The sequence below is a fragment of the Triturus cristatus genome, chromosome 6 (genome assembly GCF_964204655.1).
Source record: "Triturus cristatus chromosome 6, aTriCri1.1, whole genome shotgun sequence".
Classification (NCBI taxonomy): domain Eukaryota; kingdom Metazoa; phylum Chordata; class Amphibia; order Caudata; family Salamandridae; genus Triturus; species Triturus cristatus.
In genome coordinates this window covers 465776800-465792665 of record NC_140589.1, presented here as the reverse complement: position 1 = coordinate 465792665, position 15866 = coordinate 465776800, and positions in this window count along the sequence as shown.

Sequence of the window (15866 nt, the reverse complement as noted above, 5' to 3'; positions counted from 1 at the left end):
ATGTCTGAGCTGGGGTGGCAGAGTGGGCTAAAGAACGGTGATGGATCAAACCCAGATCTGTTGACTGGGTGTGAGTGTTTGATTGGTTCTGATGCTCCGTCCGTCACCACCCCCTTTTGTACCACTTTGATCGCCATAAGTTGGCAGGGTATGCTCAGACGTGAGTCCCTTGCTCACTTTGCAACTGGATTCAAGCAAACCTGGCTGAAGACGGCTGAAATGCCAGAAACTGGTCCTAGGAAGCTTGTTTCCCGTCCAGGGAAGGCATGGCTTGGCAGTTCGGGCTGGACTGTTCCCATGAGGCACAGGGTCAGACTGATTTGCATATGGCCATGTCTGAACTGGGGTGGCAGAGTGGGCTAAAGAACGGGGATGGATCAAACCCAGATCTGTTGACTGGGTGTGAGTGTTTGATTGGTTCTGATGCTCCGTCCGTCACCACCCCCTTTTGTACCACTTTGATCGCCATAAGTTGGCAGGGTATGCTCAGACGTGAGTCCCTTGTTCACTTTGCCACTGGATTCAAGCAAACCTGGCTGAAGACGGCTGAAATGCCAGAAACCGGTCCTAGGAAGCTTGTTTCCGGTCCAGGGAAGGCATGGCTTGGCAGTTCGGGCTGGACTGTTCCCATGAGGCACAGGGTCAGACTGATTTGCATATGGCCATGTCTGAACTGGGGTGGCAGAGTGGGCTAAAGAACGGTGATGGATCAAACCCAGATCTGTTGACTGGGTGTGAGTGTTTGATTGGTTCTGATGCTCCGTCCGTCACCACCCCCTTTTGTACCACTTTGATCACCATTAGTTAGCAGGGTATGCTCAGACGTGAGTCCCTTGCTCACTTTGCCACTGGATTCAAGCAAACCTGGCTGAAGACGGCTGAAATGCCAGAAACCGGTCCTAGGAAGCTTGTTTCCGGTCCAGGGAAGGCATGGCTTTGCAGTTCGGGCTGGACTGTTCCCATGAGGCACAGGGTCAGACTGATTTGCATATGGCCATGTCTGAACTGGGGTGGCAGAGTGGGCTAAAGAACGGTGATGGATCAAACCCAGATCTGTTGACTGGGTGTGAGTGTTTGATTGGTTCTGATGCTCCGTCCGTCACCACCCCCTTTTGTACCACTTTAATCGCCAATAGTTGGCAGGGTATGCTCAGACGTGAGTCCCTTGCTCACTTTGCCACTGGATTCAAGCAAACCTGGCTGAAGACGGCTGAAATGCCAGAAACCGGTCCTAGGAAGCTTGTTTCCGGTCCAGGGATGGCATGGCTTGGCAGTTCGGGCTGGACTGTTCCCATGAGGCACAGGGTCAGACTGATTTGCATATGGCCATGTCTGAACTGGGGTGGCAGAGTAGGCTAAAGAACGGTGATGGATCAAACCCAGATCTGTTGACTGGGTGTGAGTGTTTGATTGGTTCTGATGCTCCGTCCGTCACCACCCCCGTTTGTACCGCAAGGCCTAGAGCCTGTAGAATCACTGGGACCCCAAGGAACCACCCAAGGTAGTGACACAGGGGACCCACGGGGGCCGTATGCAGTGTGTGATTTTTAAAGATTAGGGACACTTAGAAATGAGTCAGGACCAAACCCTTTTGGACTTAGGAAGTTCTAGGGCTAGCACCCACAGGAGCACCAGAGTACTCGTGTTACCTCACCCAGGGAAGCTGGGTGCATAGGTGTCTTTTGGTGTCGGGTCACGTCGTCGATTTCAATGGGAGCTGGCAAAGAAGTGCTGCTGCCGTGAAGATGCGAAGTGTCTGAAGATATCCAAGCCTGGGTTGAAGATGAGAAGAACCTGAAAGCAAAGGGGACAGAGTCTGGGTCACTTGCCAGTGACCAGGAAGGCAATGAGCAGATGCCCACCGATGTCGGGTGATTTCAGGTGAAGGAGGTGAAGCTTGACTCTTCTGCTACGAGGTCCAGGAGGCATTGAGGATGACCAGGAGCTGGATTCGAGCTGTCCCACAAAGGATATCGAGTGCTGCAGCATCGGTGCCCGTATTGGAAACAACAAGCCTTGGCAACAGCAACCCACGCAGAAACAAGAAAGATGCTTCGGTGCAGACCAGCAAGGTCTGTGGGTCTCACCACTTGGATGGGAGTCAGGGCACATCTGGCGTAACCAGGAAAGTCCAAGGAAATGCAAATGTACCCCCTCAGGGACCCACCAGTCAATGGAACAGGGATCGCGAAGGGACTTCAAGATGAAACACAAAATGGCGGCCCACGGATCACTCGGAATGACCAGGCCAACAATCTTCGGTGGATTCAGTGGTTGAGGTGGGGGCTACAAGTCACCTCAAGCACGATTTCATGAGATGTCAAGAAGTCAATGCACTTGCAGAAATGCACGGTGACCAGGATTTCCAGTTTCACACTACTCATGAGGGCTGCTGGTCTCAGCTTTGCTAGGGACTCGGGTCGGCCTCTGAGATGTCTGGAAATCCTCTTCCTGGGCTGCAAATGCTTCGGAGTCCGGCAGGAGCTTCGATGATACAGACCGGCAAATTGCTTCATTGGTGCCTACCAAGCAGGGGAGTCACTCCTTGACCCCAAGGGAGATTTCTTCAGTCCTCTGGCCTTGAGCAGAGCGTCGAAGGTCCAGGATTCAGCGTCAGAGTTTCGTTCAGGGTAATCTAAAGTCCTAAGGACAGGGGTCCCATACTTATACTAAGGTAGGGGGTTGGACATACTCTGGGGACCCACCTATGGGAGGGTTTGGAAAGAGGGGTGGCTACACCCATTTCCTTTGTCCAGTTTTGCACCAGAGCAAGGGCTGGAAGCCCCTGAACCGGTTTGAGCTGGACTATGCACAGGGACACCAAATGTGCCCCCAGTGCAGGACTTCAAAGCACGCAGAGATTGCTCCCACCCAGCCCCAATACACATAAGCCTGTCTGGGAGGTGGTTACACCTCCCTGTGACAGGAAACCTATTGTCCAGGCCTCCCCTACCGGAGTTTCGGTCAACAGCAGGAGGCGAGACCCGTGTCTGTGACTGCAGCATCCATTTTGTGATGCCAGGGTTCTATTAAGTTTCTACCGGGTATACCAGTGCTGTCATGTCTCTCCCTCTAGAAGGGTGGGATCATACAACCACACCAGCTACTGGTGTGGGGGTATGATTCCAAGGTGTTTGACACCAAACACAACATGTTTCCATGCAGCCAGTCAAAAGTTAGCATTTACTGTTTGGTTATAATGCACTTAAGAATATAAGGTCAGGCTGCACTACCAACAGCGTCAGAGAAGGGTCTCCGAATGCTGCAGAGGGGCTCTGCTCATGCAGGGGCACCCTCTCACATAGGAACCACGCACTCTGCCTTCAGGATTGATAAGGCCTGCCATAGGTGTGACTTATAGGTTTATATGGGGGTATATGGTGAGATATAGTGAACCTATATCTCAGTAAGGGGTGCATGCACCACCTTACCCAGGCTGCAGTAGCACACCTGTCGTGTCATTTTGGGTGGCTTCCCTGGGGTGGCATAATACATGCTTCAGCCCCTGGTAGGCCTCTGGGTTAACTATGCCCTGGGTACATAGTATACCATATACTAGGGGCTTAAAAGGGCACCTCAGTTCCAATCTGAACTGTACCTGAAGTAAATGGAATCATTTTAGAGAGGAAGCAGCTAGGCTGGGGCCCTGATTAGCAGGGTCCCAGCCAGACTAAAGTCGAAAAACAGTGAAACACCAGCAAAAAGTGGGGGTAAACATGTGAAGCAAATCCTACTCTCCTACACCATGAAGAACTCTCGCTTGTCCCTATTTGGTGCGTGAATGGAGTGTCAAATTTAGATCATACACACTTGCTCTGATGAGCATATAATGTCCATCTTGATTGATCCAAGTCTTGCAGACTGTTACAGGTAGCCCTTTCCTGGTAAATATAGTGATCTCTTTCTTGTGGTAGGATTTGGGGGAAGGTGATGCACCCCCTTGTCTCCTTCACCCACAGGGGTGTTATTCCCTACCCACCCAGTCTTTTGCACTTTCAACGTGGAGTAGGGCGTCTCCTGAATGAGTGCAATATCCAGGTGGAGTGTGTCTAAGAAGGAAAGGATGTTCTGTATTATAAAGTGGGTAAAGCTTTTGACATTGAGGGAAATCACCTTGTCTGAGATTCACAGGAGCATGAACTGGAAGGTCCTTCAGCATAGCAGTCTATATAAAGTTATGAGCGGTCATGGGTAGTGACTAAGGCATGTCAGTGTGTGTGCCACTCCTCCAAAGAGATGAAAAGAGGAAAAGGTTGCAGGGGAATAGCCACTGGAATACATCGCTAGCGATGGAAGTTGAGTGTTTTATGGAGTATGTTAAATCCTCACAGCAATAGGGAAAACTGGCCCCACATAGATTACACCACTCAGGGATCGCTATTGACTCATTTTCTTGGAGATTTAACTCAGTGGATGGGGATATTGTCCATGTAGTCTGGAAATGTCAGTCAGTAGAATCATACTGGGAAATGATCTGGGCAGAGTTGAGCAAACACACAGGGATTTTGGGGGCACTAAGGGCTCAGCAGTGCGTCTCAATGATTTTTCCATATACTCAGAAAACACCCTGCCAATGGGTCTTTGATGTGCCATGGAACAGGTGGTTGCAAATCATACATTCTCTGACACTGGAAAATGATGACAGTACCTACAGTTGACACCTTCCCTAGTGACCTGTTTCTTCTTGCATCGTATGAGCGCATTGCCTTCCCATTAATTATAGGATCTGTGGCAACTTCTTATAAGCTTGTACCTAAACACCTATGTTTATAAGATGGTGTTCAATGCATCGCATAGTAGTGGACCATAGTTCAATGACCAAGGGGTGCATGAAGGTCCTTCAGTGACCAACCACTGTTCAAAATCAATTGGGTTTCAGGAACCACTAGTTTTCCTTTTTATCCCTTTCTTATTCGTTCTTTCTCAAGTTTATAGTGGTCTCTCATACTGTCTATGGTTGGGATGGTGGTTGGGAAGTCAGTGAGGTTATGAGTCGCTACAGACTTTTAGTTTCATTCACAGTCAATAAGCAATGGTCGGTATGTTCTAACCTTGATCACCATGCCTTTGTTACTTCTGTAGTTGACATTGAGAGTGTTATTGATTAATACTGTTCGTAATACCAGGTTTTGATGATTGATTTACCCGTAAACCCGTATATCTACTGCTTGGATGAACACCTTATCTATATGCATGGTGCAGCTATAAATAAATAAAAGCAATTGATATAAAAAGCAAAAGAATACCCTGTTAAAAGTTACTATTCACATGTCTTTATCAGAAATTCAACTTCATCATTGAATTGAATTTTTCCTAAATATCACAAATAGTGATTGAATGACCTTTATAGCAGAGTCTAGGTGAGAGGTATCACAAATTGTATATTAGTTCTACCTTAACTTTCTGAGCGAATAAGCTAAAGCCTATTCAGTCACAATAACTGTTGGATGTTAGTCACTGGAGGATCAGTCCAACCCTAATTTCCTAAATGTTACACTTTTAAACACTAAACATTCTATCTTGTGCCCTGCAAGGCATGACTAGGCGTGACTTACTTAATGTTTAAAAGTAGGATTCCCTCCTTTAAAGAACGGTTGTTTTGACAGTTTTATGTGCAAGATTAAAAGCTGTAGCAGGCAGGCTACAAATACAGGCCTGACATGTTTTGCTTGTCAGCCTAGTAGATGAACATGTTGTACAATCCAGAGGTGACATTTACCTTCTGACCATTGGTGTATCTATTGCACCATACACTCTGATCTTCCTGGTAGTTAAATACATTTTATAAATATCAGAGCACATGCCTTGGGAAATGGGCAGCGAAACCCCAGTGCGCAGAGTTGAAAAAGCAGCCATATAGATCTGAAAAATACATGAGAGACCGTGCAAAAAGACACATTTTCGAATACTAGCACCCTGATTCCACAAATAAACCCACAATGTTTGTCAAAACATTAGATGTATTCATTTAAAAAAATATTTCTTTAAAGAAATGTTAAATTTGTAAGACAGTCTATTACAGCAAAAAAAAATGTCCTGATATTTAGGAGACACAGAACATGCAACAGATGAAACTGTACATTGGCAACTGATCAAGACTAGTACATCGACAAACTTTATGGAATAAATAACCAAACATGACTTGTACTGCGGAGCTAAACTAATTCTGACTTGATGGCAACTGACATCATTCTAATGGTGGGGAGGGCACGCAGATATCGAAAAAATGTCTAGAAAAGCCATGCTAAATGTATGGAAATCAATATTCTGCAAAGTTTTTCACCCTTGTACAAAACACAAAATGGAAACTACATTTCCAGATAGACTCAATAAATAAAAAAGCCCTTGTGCCTTGTCATTTCACCAGATATGGGAATGCCAAAAAGTGAGATCTAAAATGTGGTTGGAACACAACATTGAGGTCTGCTAAACTGCTTTTATTCCTTATATTGTTTTAGATGTGTTTTCATCATCATTGCCCACCAAATAGCTTTGGTAAAACGCATCAAGTATTTTTTCAAGGATTACCATCTAGACACTACGGTCCAGTCTAATGTCTTTGCTTGGATAATCTGACCTCCCATATTGGCCTACCCAAAGGTACCTGAGTGTGTGTAGCTTGCAAGTGGGTCTCTAATACGTAGTGAGCAAGTGGAATGCAATTGCCCACCAGATTCCTATCTTTCAGCCCTGGTTAGCTGGTTTCATAGGTGTTAGTAGACCTGAAGGAAACCGAGCATGCGTGGCTAGTAATATCATGCAATTGCTCATCCCAACATAACCCCATGACACTCTCCCTCGGCGTACACAGCTAATCACCTTGATATGACCACCACCTCGGCCCAGTTTAGTGGACTCCCTTCGCCTCCTATGGTCGGCACACACCTCTGCCTAGTCGATTTGCTTATCTAGACTTCCTTGGAGTGGAGACATGGCGGGTGCGGTTATGGTGCCGAGACCTCCAAATCTCTCCCAACCTAAAGCTGGCTGGCCAGAATGCGTTCAGAATCATATATCCCCCGAACCTACAAAAATCTTTAAACATAAACTACTCAAAACCCATCCGGAAACCCTGACCTCAGACCCCTTCTTCTCCATTAATAAAAGTGCTACCATAAATGATCTCATCTTATACACTAAACGGCATGCTCAGTGGCAGAAGGCCATTTACTCTCTCCTCAAGATCTCCACTTCCCATAAAACTCCTCATGCTCTTAGATTGTTAGTTGCACCCTCCTCAGCCTTTAGAGCTGAAGCCACCATCTCACTTTACAAAAACAGAACCATCCTTATCCAAACTTCTGACCGCAATCTTATGTTGTTTGACAACCTTTTCCCCACCATCTTGAAGACAGTCGCCAACTTCAGTGCTGCCCCCCCTTGGAGTTGATGGCCCCTCAAGGGTTCCCCTGACCGTGCAAATTCTATCTCCCGCCTTTCCACCACCAACTGCGAGCCCTACATCTGTTCCGAAGTGTGCCCTGCTAGCTACCTCCACTAAAATTAACAATTCCACTGCTAATGAGCTGCGACAGCACAGTCTTCACGAGAGTCCACATGCTCCCACCCCCTCAAGTTTAGATGGTCCACGAACCGTACATCTGTTCCGAAGGGCCCCCCGCTAGCTACCTCCACTCAGATTAACAATTCCACTGCTAACGAGCTGCAACTGCAGAGTCTTCCTGAGAGTCGACATGCTCCCACCCCCTCACAGTTAGATGGTTCTAAATATCCTAGCTCATCTGTAAACAACGCTGCTAGGATTCTCCCCTGGATCCCCTCCCCCAGCCCAACCCGCAATCCCTTCACAGTCCGACAGGCTGACAAGGGTCCCCTGCAGTCTGTCCCCTCCTCCCCTATCCTACACATTCCCCCAAGCACACAGTTCCATTTCCATAAATCCCCTGCCCCGGGGCCCACTCAGTCGCCATCTGCCCCACTTTCCCCTTCCCTCACTAGCTATCCTCTGCTGTAGGGTTCCCGGGACCTAGCCTCACATCCCCATTCACACACTTCATTGGAAGCACAACTTAACGAGATTGCACTCTCCCTACAACAACTTAAGGCAGATGCTCGGAACCTATCACACATTACTGAGGATCTGTTAGTCAACTCCTGACTAAGTGGCTCCTTTTTGACCAATCTCCATCTACGCTCGCTTCCAGACTGTGGCTGTTCCTGGCTCCCTTCCCCCCACTATCCTAGGCAACTGCATCCCACTCCACCCACTCACCCCCTATTTGGCCCTCCGCTCCGCACCCTAATGACCCCTCTCGACCCTCCAGGTGTAGAGCCTCCCTGTCTGATAGTGATATTGATTCTCTACTACTTTCATACGATCTGGAACTTCCCACCCCCCTTCAAACTTGCATGCAATTGAATCAATCCCTACGGATCCCTTCAGGGTACCTAGGCCAACCTTAAGAACTTTAAATGAGAACAACCTCATGATAGTCACCCCCACTCTACCGCCACCAAAGGACACCCCCATCAGTCTCAAATGTGCGCTCCTAAACTGCAGATCGGCTGTTAAACACACTGCAGATATTGCCGATCTCATTCTGGTCCAGGATCTTGACCTTTTAATGCTGATGGAAGCCTGGCTAAATGACTTAGCCACTCCCATCCTTGACCTTCTAATGGCTCCCAACTTTGATATGATTAGTAGGCCTGGGCGGTAAATTCTGCTCCGCTCGTGTAATTTGCGGAATTTTGGCAATTTCGCGTTCCACGGAGAACGCAGAATTGTCAAAAATTCCACGATCCGTGGCGTAGTGGAATGTTAACCTTGTTCGCGCTTTCAAAATGCGTGTTCACTTGCGCAGGAGCGCCTTACTGGGATCCCTGCGTTCGCCGACGAGTTTTCCTATCCGTTGGTAGCCGGCCACACGATCCCGCGAGAGTGTGCGTTCGCAAACACGTCATTTAGACGGGCCATCAGACATCCACGTTCGCGAACAGGAAACACACATCGCGAGTGGGCGGGACAAGTGAAACAAGATGGCCGTGCCAATTGGCGACCGCATGGGCAAGTTCATGAGATATTTCCCCCCGAGCACGCAAACAGTGTCCCCAAACAGGAAAAATGCATCGCGAACGGGCGAAACAAGCAATGCCGCATGCTCGTGGAATTCTTCGTAGCTCGCTGAGATTTTTTACCGTTTTGCGGAACTTTGCGTAACGTGACTATGCAAATTCCACCCACCCCTAATCATTAGGTTGAACAGAACTAGTGGTCACGGGGGAAGCATCGCATGCTTACATCGTAGTAATCTACCAGTGAAAGTCATTCAGGCCGACCTCCTGCCCTCTTGTGAATACCTATGCATTGAAGTGACTGGGGGCAACAATCACTCTTGCAAAAGGCATGCGTTCTACCACCCCCCTTCCGACAAACTTCCCTTCACAGAAAAGATCATGGACGTTATTTCGGCCAACGCAGATTTCCAGGGCACTCAGATCTTCCTGGGTGATTTCAACCTCTACTGGAATGATGTAAACGATGTGCTGGTCAATAGTCTTAAATCCTTCCTACTTGACCTTAACCTTATCTAAATATGTGACAGCCCTACACATATCAAAGGAGCCACTTAGATCTTGTCATTGGTAAGCGCAAATCCTTCAACCTGGATGCGATCCTCCCTTGTCACTGGACTGACCACTATTGCATCACCTTTCTCATCCTTGAATCGGTAAGAGCAAGCAGATCCCAACCTAAGAATCCAAATAAGTTAAAAAGATGTTTACGGAACATTAACTCGCAAGACCTGATGGAGATGTGATAACATCTTGTCCCCCCATTTGAACATGTATGATGTCCATGACCTGACAGCCCACTATAACCAAGCAATGCTCAATGCACTTGACTCAGTGGCACCACTTTAGCTTAAAAGAGTGTCTGTTAAGCTCTCCAAACCATGGTTTTATGATAGTCTTAATGCCGAAAAAAGGAATTTAAGACTTGCAGAAAGGAAGTGGCTATCATATCCCTCCCTTGAACATCTTTGTCACCCGAGATCCTTGCGAAGCTTATACAACAAATGCATCAGATGCTCGAAGGCTACCTTCTTCAGAACTCAACTAGATCAAGCAAAAAACTGTCCGAAAAAACTGTTCGAAATCATCAAGTCACAATCTAATAATCATCCCAACCTCTCGACCCCGGGTCAAGGGACACTGCCGAACTGTGAAGAATTCGCTGTTTTCTTCACGGAAAAGATCGAGTCTGAACTACGCTTGGCCCATGATCACATCTCAAGCGGGCCGCTGATCACCCTTTGCCCCTCAGAGTCGAATATCTCCACCCTGCCACCTCAAAAATAATGCATTCTGGAGTTTGTTCCAAACTGTATATGAATACACTATAAACAAAATGCTATTGACCTTGAAACCTTCCAATCACTACAACGACCTTCTGCCATCCAACCTGTTCCCAGAAGTAAGATCCGCCTTACTAACACTTTGGATGACAATCGTCAATGCTTCTCTTATGCAAGGGGCTATTCTGGATTGCCTTAAAGCAGGTCAAGTTACCCTGATCCTATAGAAACCAAATGCGGATCCCACTGACCTTCTTAACTTTTGCCCAATCTCTAACATCCCCACCTTGGCAAAACTCTTAGAGAAATGTGTGCTTGCCCAACTTTGCCATCACATTGACCATTTCCAACTCCTGGATCAATGCCAATCTGGTTTTCGCCCAGGTCATAGTATAGAGTCAGCGCTAACGCACATCGTAGATGATGCGCTTAGAATGCAATGAGTCATGCTTACTGATCCTTCTGGACCTTTCGTCAGCATTTGATACTGTCAAACATGATCACCTAACTGACCTCCTAGAGCACAGGATGGGGCTGTCTGGGCCGGTATTAAGCTGGTTCTCTTCCTTCCTTCAGAACAGATCCCAAAGCTTCAAGGTGAACCAATCCTTGTCCCACCCTGCACCAGTCCCCTTGGGGGTGCCACAAGGGTCAGCATTTTCCCTCACGCTCTTTAACCTGTTTATGGAGCCTCTGACAGAAATCCAAAAATCATCTTGCATTCACTATCATATTGATGCGGACGATACCCAACTATACCTAAAGATTGCCTCCCCCGAAGACATCCAGTCCCTCAATTCAGTCCTGCTGGAAACACAAAGCTGGCTGACATGCATCCACCTGAAGCTAAATGCTCTTAAAACAGAATTCCTACCGATCTCACCCCACAACCAATCCCTCGTCATGGAGCAATGGTTGAATCAGCTGACTGCCCTTAACTGCAGACCGCACCTTGTAGACTCGGCATCATCTCTGGGCATCATTCTAGACAAAAGCTTGAACATGCAGAAGCACATCAGTTCCCTCACCAAAAGGAGCGAACTTCCAACTCAGCTTACTTAGGAAGCTCAAACCCTTCCTCCCTGCTCATGACCTAAAGTTTGCAGTTCAAGCGTTAGTGATCTCAAAGCTGGACTATGGTAGTACAACACGTTGTGGCCTGCCCAGAGGGAGGAAGGCTCTTCTTAGGGCTACCCTCAACTCCACTGCGTGGCTCTTAAGTGGCACAAAAATAAATACCATCACATCTTAGGGAAGAGGTGTGGCGTCGCGGCCAGGCAACTGACTCCGGAATCTGGGGATCACGTTTCGATCCCCGGAGTTGGCAGCAGATTAGCCCAGCACCATGGGACTCTGTGCAATAGCTTGCTTAATCTTGCCAACAGTCCACAGCACCTAGAGACCCTTACGGGTCATTGTTCGCTCTTTACAAATGTGGATTATTATTATTATTATCTTCCTGGACTTGCGGGAATTGAATTGGCTGCCATATGAAGCTCGGATAACGCTACAAATTGCATGCATGGTTCACAAAGCCATCCACTTCAAGACGCTGTTGTACTTTGTGCAGAAACTGGAACTCTCCTGTGGTTCTAGAGCCTCCAGAAGCGCCAGCTCCCTTTTTCTTAAACCTCAAAAATTCAACAAAAAAAAGACCTATAACCGAGCCTTCTCAGGGATGGCTCCGAGGATCTGGAACTCCCTTCCCCTGAAGTAAGGGTGAACCCGTCTACTGTCTTCTTCAAAAAAGAAGTCAAAGGGCTACTGGAATTTCTGCCTTAGACTGGCACCTTCCTCTGATTCTGGGTCCATACCCGTTGACTCTTGCCCAGCCAACTTGTTCATGAGTCTGTCGGACAATTCTAGACTGTGATCTTTTTTCTCCCTCTGTTGTTTATGATGTGTTTTGCTGTACCTTCACGAGAATGCTGGACAATTTTGACTTTAAATTTGTTGTTTTGGTTATTCTGTTTTGTATGCTCATTACCTTGTGATGCATAATCTCTAAAGCGCTCTGATACCCTTGGTGGTCATGTTCGTGCTATATAAAACTTTCAAAGTAAATAAATCAAATAAACTATTTCTGACATTTCCTCAAAGAAGGGAGACCTTTTTTCCTTACAAGTTGTGGGATCAGTGAACCTACCCCTATGGGAGGGCAATGGCATACCACATGTTCACAATATAAGCACAGTTTATATATGCTCACACCCTTCTTTTCTGTGCTTTTCACACCTCTGTACCCTTTCTTCACTGGCTTATGACCCTCCACAGTACGGCTATTTAAGAAGTATAAGAGAAATAGGTCTGTTCTCAATATTTTTACTGATCACAAAAATCCTGGTTGCAGCTTGCAACTCACATTTAGCGACCAGAAATCCATACATCTGGCCACAAGATAAATGGAAGAATAATTACAGAGAGCAAATAGTGCACACAGTCTCGTAGAAAGCATTTGGTTGTGTTAGACCTTACATCCCTAAACTTTTTGTCTTTATGCCTCCTGTGTTGCTGAACTCGTTTTTGTTGGCATTAGGACTCTGTACACTTTACTGCCGCTAACCAGTTCTAAACTGTTTGTGCTTCTTCTCCAAACGTGGTAAAATTGGCTTACACCTAATTGGTGCATTTAATTTACTTGTAAGTCCCTAGTATATGCTGCTACATGTACCCAGGGCCTGTAAATCAAATGCTACTAGTAGGCTTAAAGCACACATTGTGCCACACACTGAAGTAGCCTTTTAAAACACATCTCAGGCTTGTAACTTCAGCCTGTAATGCAGTTTAAACAGATGTTTTGACCAGGGAAAATAAGCCTTTTTACCAGTCTTAAACCGTGCTTTTTAATGCATATAAGCAACCATTAAGGTAGGCCCTAAAGGATTAGAGGGCAGGGTGCCCTGTATGTAAAAAATAAATCATGTGGCTTTATGTTTTATATGTCCTGGTAGTGAAAAACTCCTAAAGTAATTTCTCACTGCTGTAAGGCCTATCTATCTCTCCCTTTGACTAACATGGGGTTAACTAATTTCATTTAATATGTGATAACATTTGATTGGGAGCAGATAGAGATATGCTGTTTAGAGTTAAGTGAATTCTAATTTAAAAGTCCAAATTCTGGAAAATTCACTTTTCGAAAGTTGACATTTTCTTCTCCTAACAATATGTGCCTTGTGCTAGTGATGCGGGTCACATGGCTGTGAATAGCTCTGCTGTTGGGTTTGATGTATTCCTTCGAGACACTCAAAAGGGGATTAGATGTGGACAGGATGGGCCATCTTGCCTGTCTTGACAGTTGAAGGGAAGAAGTTCCAGCACCAGATGTGAGAGTAGTATAGGAAATCCCCCCACATAAAGGGCTGGCATCAGATATAACTATTGGACCTCCAGAGCAACTTTTCAGTACACTCCTGGACCTGTGGACATTACAGAAGAAGGACTACCTTGTTCCAAAGAGGACTGCCCTGCTGCTTGAGGCCTGCCTCGTTCCCCAGAGGACTACTCTGCTGCTACCAGAGTACTGACCCGTTGCTTGAGGGCTACCTTGACCCCCAGAGGGCTGTCCTGCTGCTTCAGCCCTGCCTTGCTCTCTGAGAAGGACAAATGAACTTGCTGCCTTCATCCCTGGCAATTTGAATGACTCCAAGGGTCAGTTGGCTGACATCATGTCTGAGCTGTAGGCATACGACAAGCTCCAGAGGCCTCTCTACAACTGCCCAGCTGACCTGCTGTAGCTGGACTTGCCTGAGCACTGCTGGCCTCTGCCATAGTGAGTGCCTGTTCCTCATGATGGGTGTTTCCCCAGGTCCTGGACTCTTGGCTGGCATCATAGTGCACTCCTTTAAAAGAAGAAAACCTTGGGCATTGGTTTCTACAGTGACAACTGTCCATGACGTCCAGTTGCTCTTCACATTACAGCAATGCCCATCTGCAACACTCTCTCTACTCCTCGTGGTCTGCTTACCAGGAATGGAACCCTTCGTGCTGGACTTTGAGAAAGTAACTTTTTCAGTGAGAAAAACCTGATCCATGTATCTGGCCCTCGCTCCATTACGGTTGGCCTTAACTTGTGACTTTCTCCAAGTCTAGCATGACTAGATGACCACGAGTGGCACTTTGCGCTTTTAGTCACTATACCTACTTAAATCGTTAACATTTAATTTCTCCAGTTCTACCAATTGGATTAATGTCATTCTGGTATAATTTCATTTATGAAAATGTACTCTATATTTCTAAATTATTTTAATATTTTTTTTAATTACGTTTGTGTGCTGCATACATTTTTTTTACTTTGCTTCTAACTTAAGCCTGACTGCTTTGTGGCAAGGTATTAGAGGTTTAACCACAGGTTAATTTAGTAACTTTTGTGGTTCACCCTGACAAGGACTGTGATTGTTGCTTAAGTGGGGCGTCCACCCCTTCAAACAATAACCCAGTTTCTTGCAGGATGTTCAGATAAATGGAAAATAAAATTGGTGAAAACAGGGTATAATGCTTTATGGGCCAGATGTACGACGCTGCCAATTTGTGAGTCGCAAATTGTATCGTTTTGCGACTTGCAATTTGCGCCTCTCAAATAGGAATGTACAACAGTGTCTCAGACACTGTTTGCCATTCCTAATGGGTTTGCAAATTGCCTGCCTCCCTAATATTCATGAGGCAGGTGCAATTTGCGACCACCATTAGGAATGGCTAGCCCTCCCAGGGATGGGGGCCTGCTGGAGTCAGGAGACCACCATGTCTGTGACTGCTTTTTAAATAAAGAAGTTTTTTTTAAAATGCAGTCCATTTTCCTGAAGGAAAACATGATGCATTTAAAAAAAGAAAAATGCAGGCACTGTGTCATTGTCGAGACACACTGTCCGTCGTCATCGGGCTATGCTGACTGTAGAGTCGCGGCCATTGTTTAGCAGCTGCGTCTGCATCAAAGGGTGATGCGTTGGTTCCAATCGGGAAATGTTGCTGCTGCGTCGCTGTGGGAAAAGCTGCAAAAACACATTTCTGAGGCCCAGGACTGAAGTGGGCACCACAAGCAAGGGTAGGACTTGCAGATGGCAGGGTCCAGATTCACCAGCAGAGTTGCAAGAAGTTTTTTATGTCTCTGAGACTTCATAAAACAGGAGGCAAATCAGCAAGCCCTTGCAGTCACAGCAGTCCATACTGCTGCCAGAGTTCTTCACAGGTCCAGTAGTGTACTGTTTTGGTAGGATTGGAGACTCAGTAGTATATACCCAAATGTGCTTTTGAAATGGGGAGGTGACTTCAAAGCAGCTCCTTGAAGTGCAAAGGTCCCCTTTCATCCCAGCCTAGTCTGTCAGGCTATCTGTGGGGAGTAATCGGTCCTTTGTGTGGGGACAGGACCAGTCTTAATACAGTAGTGCTTAATTAACTATTGCGCCTAGAGACCTTAGTGATCGTGCTTTTAACAAATGAATTACAATATAACAGCATAAAATAGCAAGCATGGCATTTGCAGGCCATTCTTTGTAACAAAAAGAATGGGATCCATGCATCTGAAGTGACCTTGAAGTCCCCAGGGCATCTAGT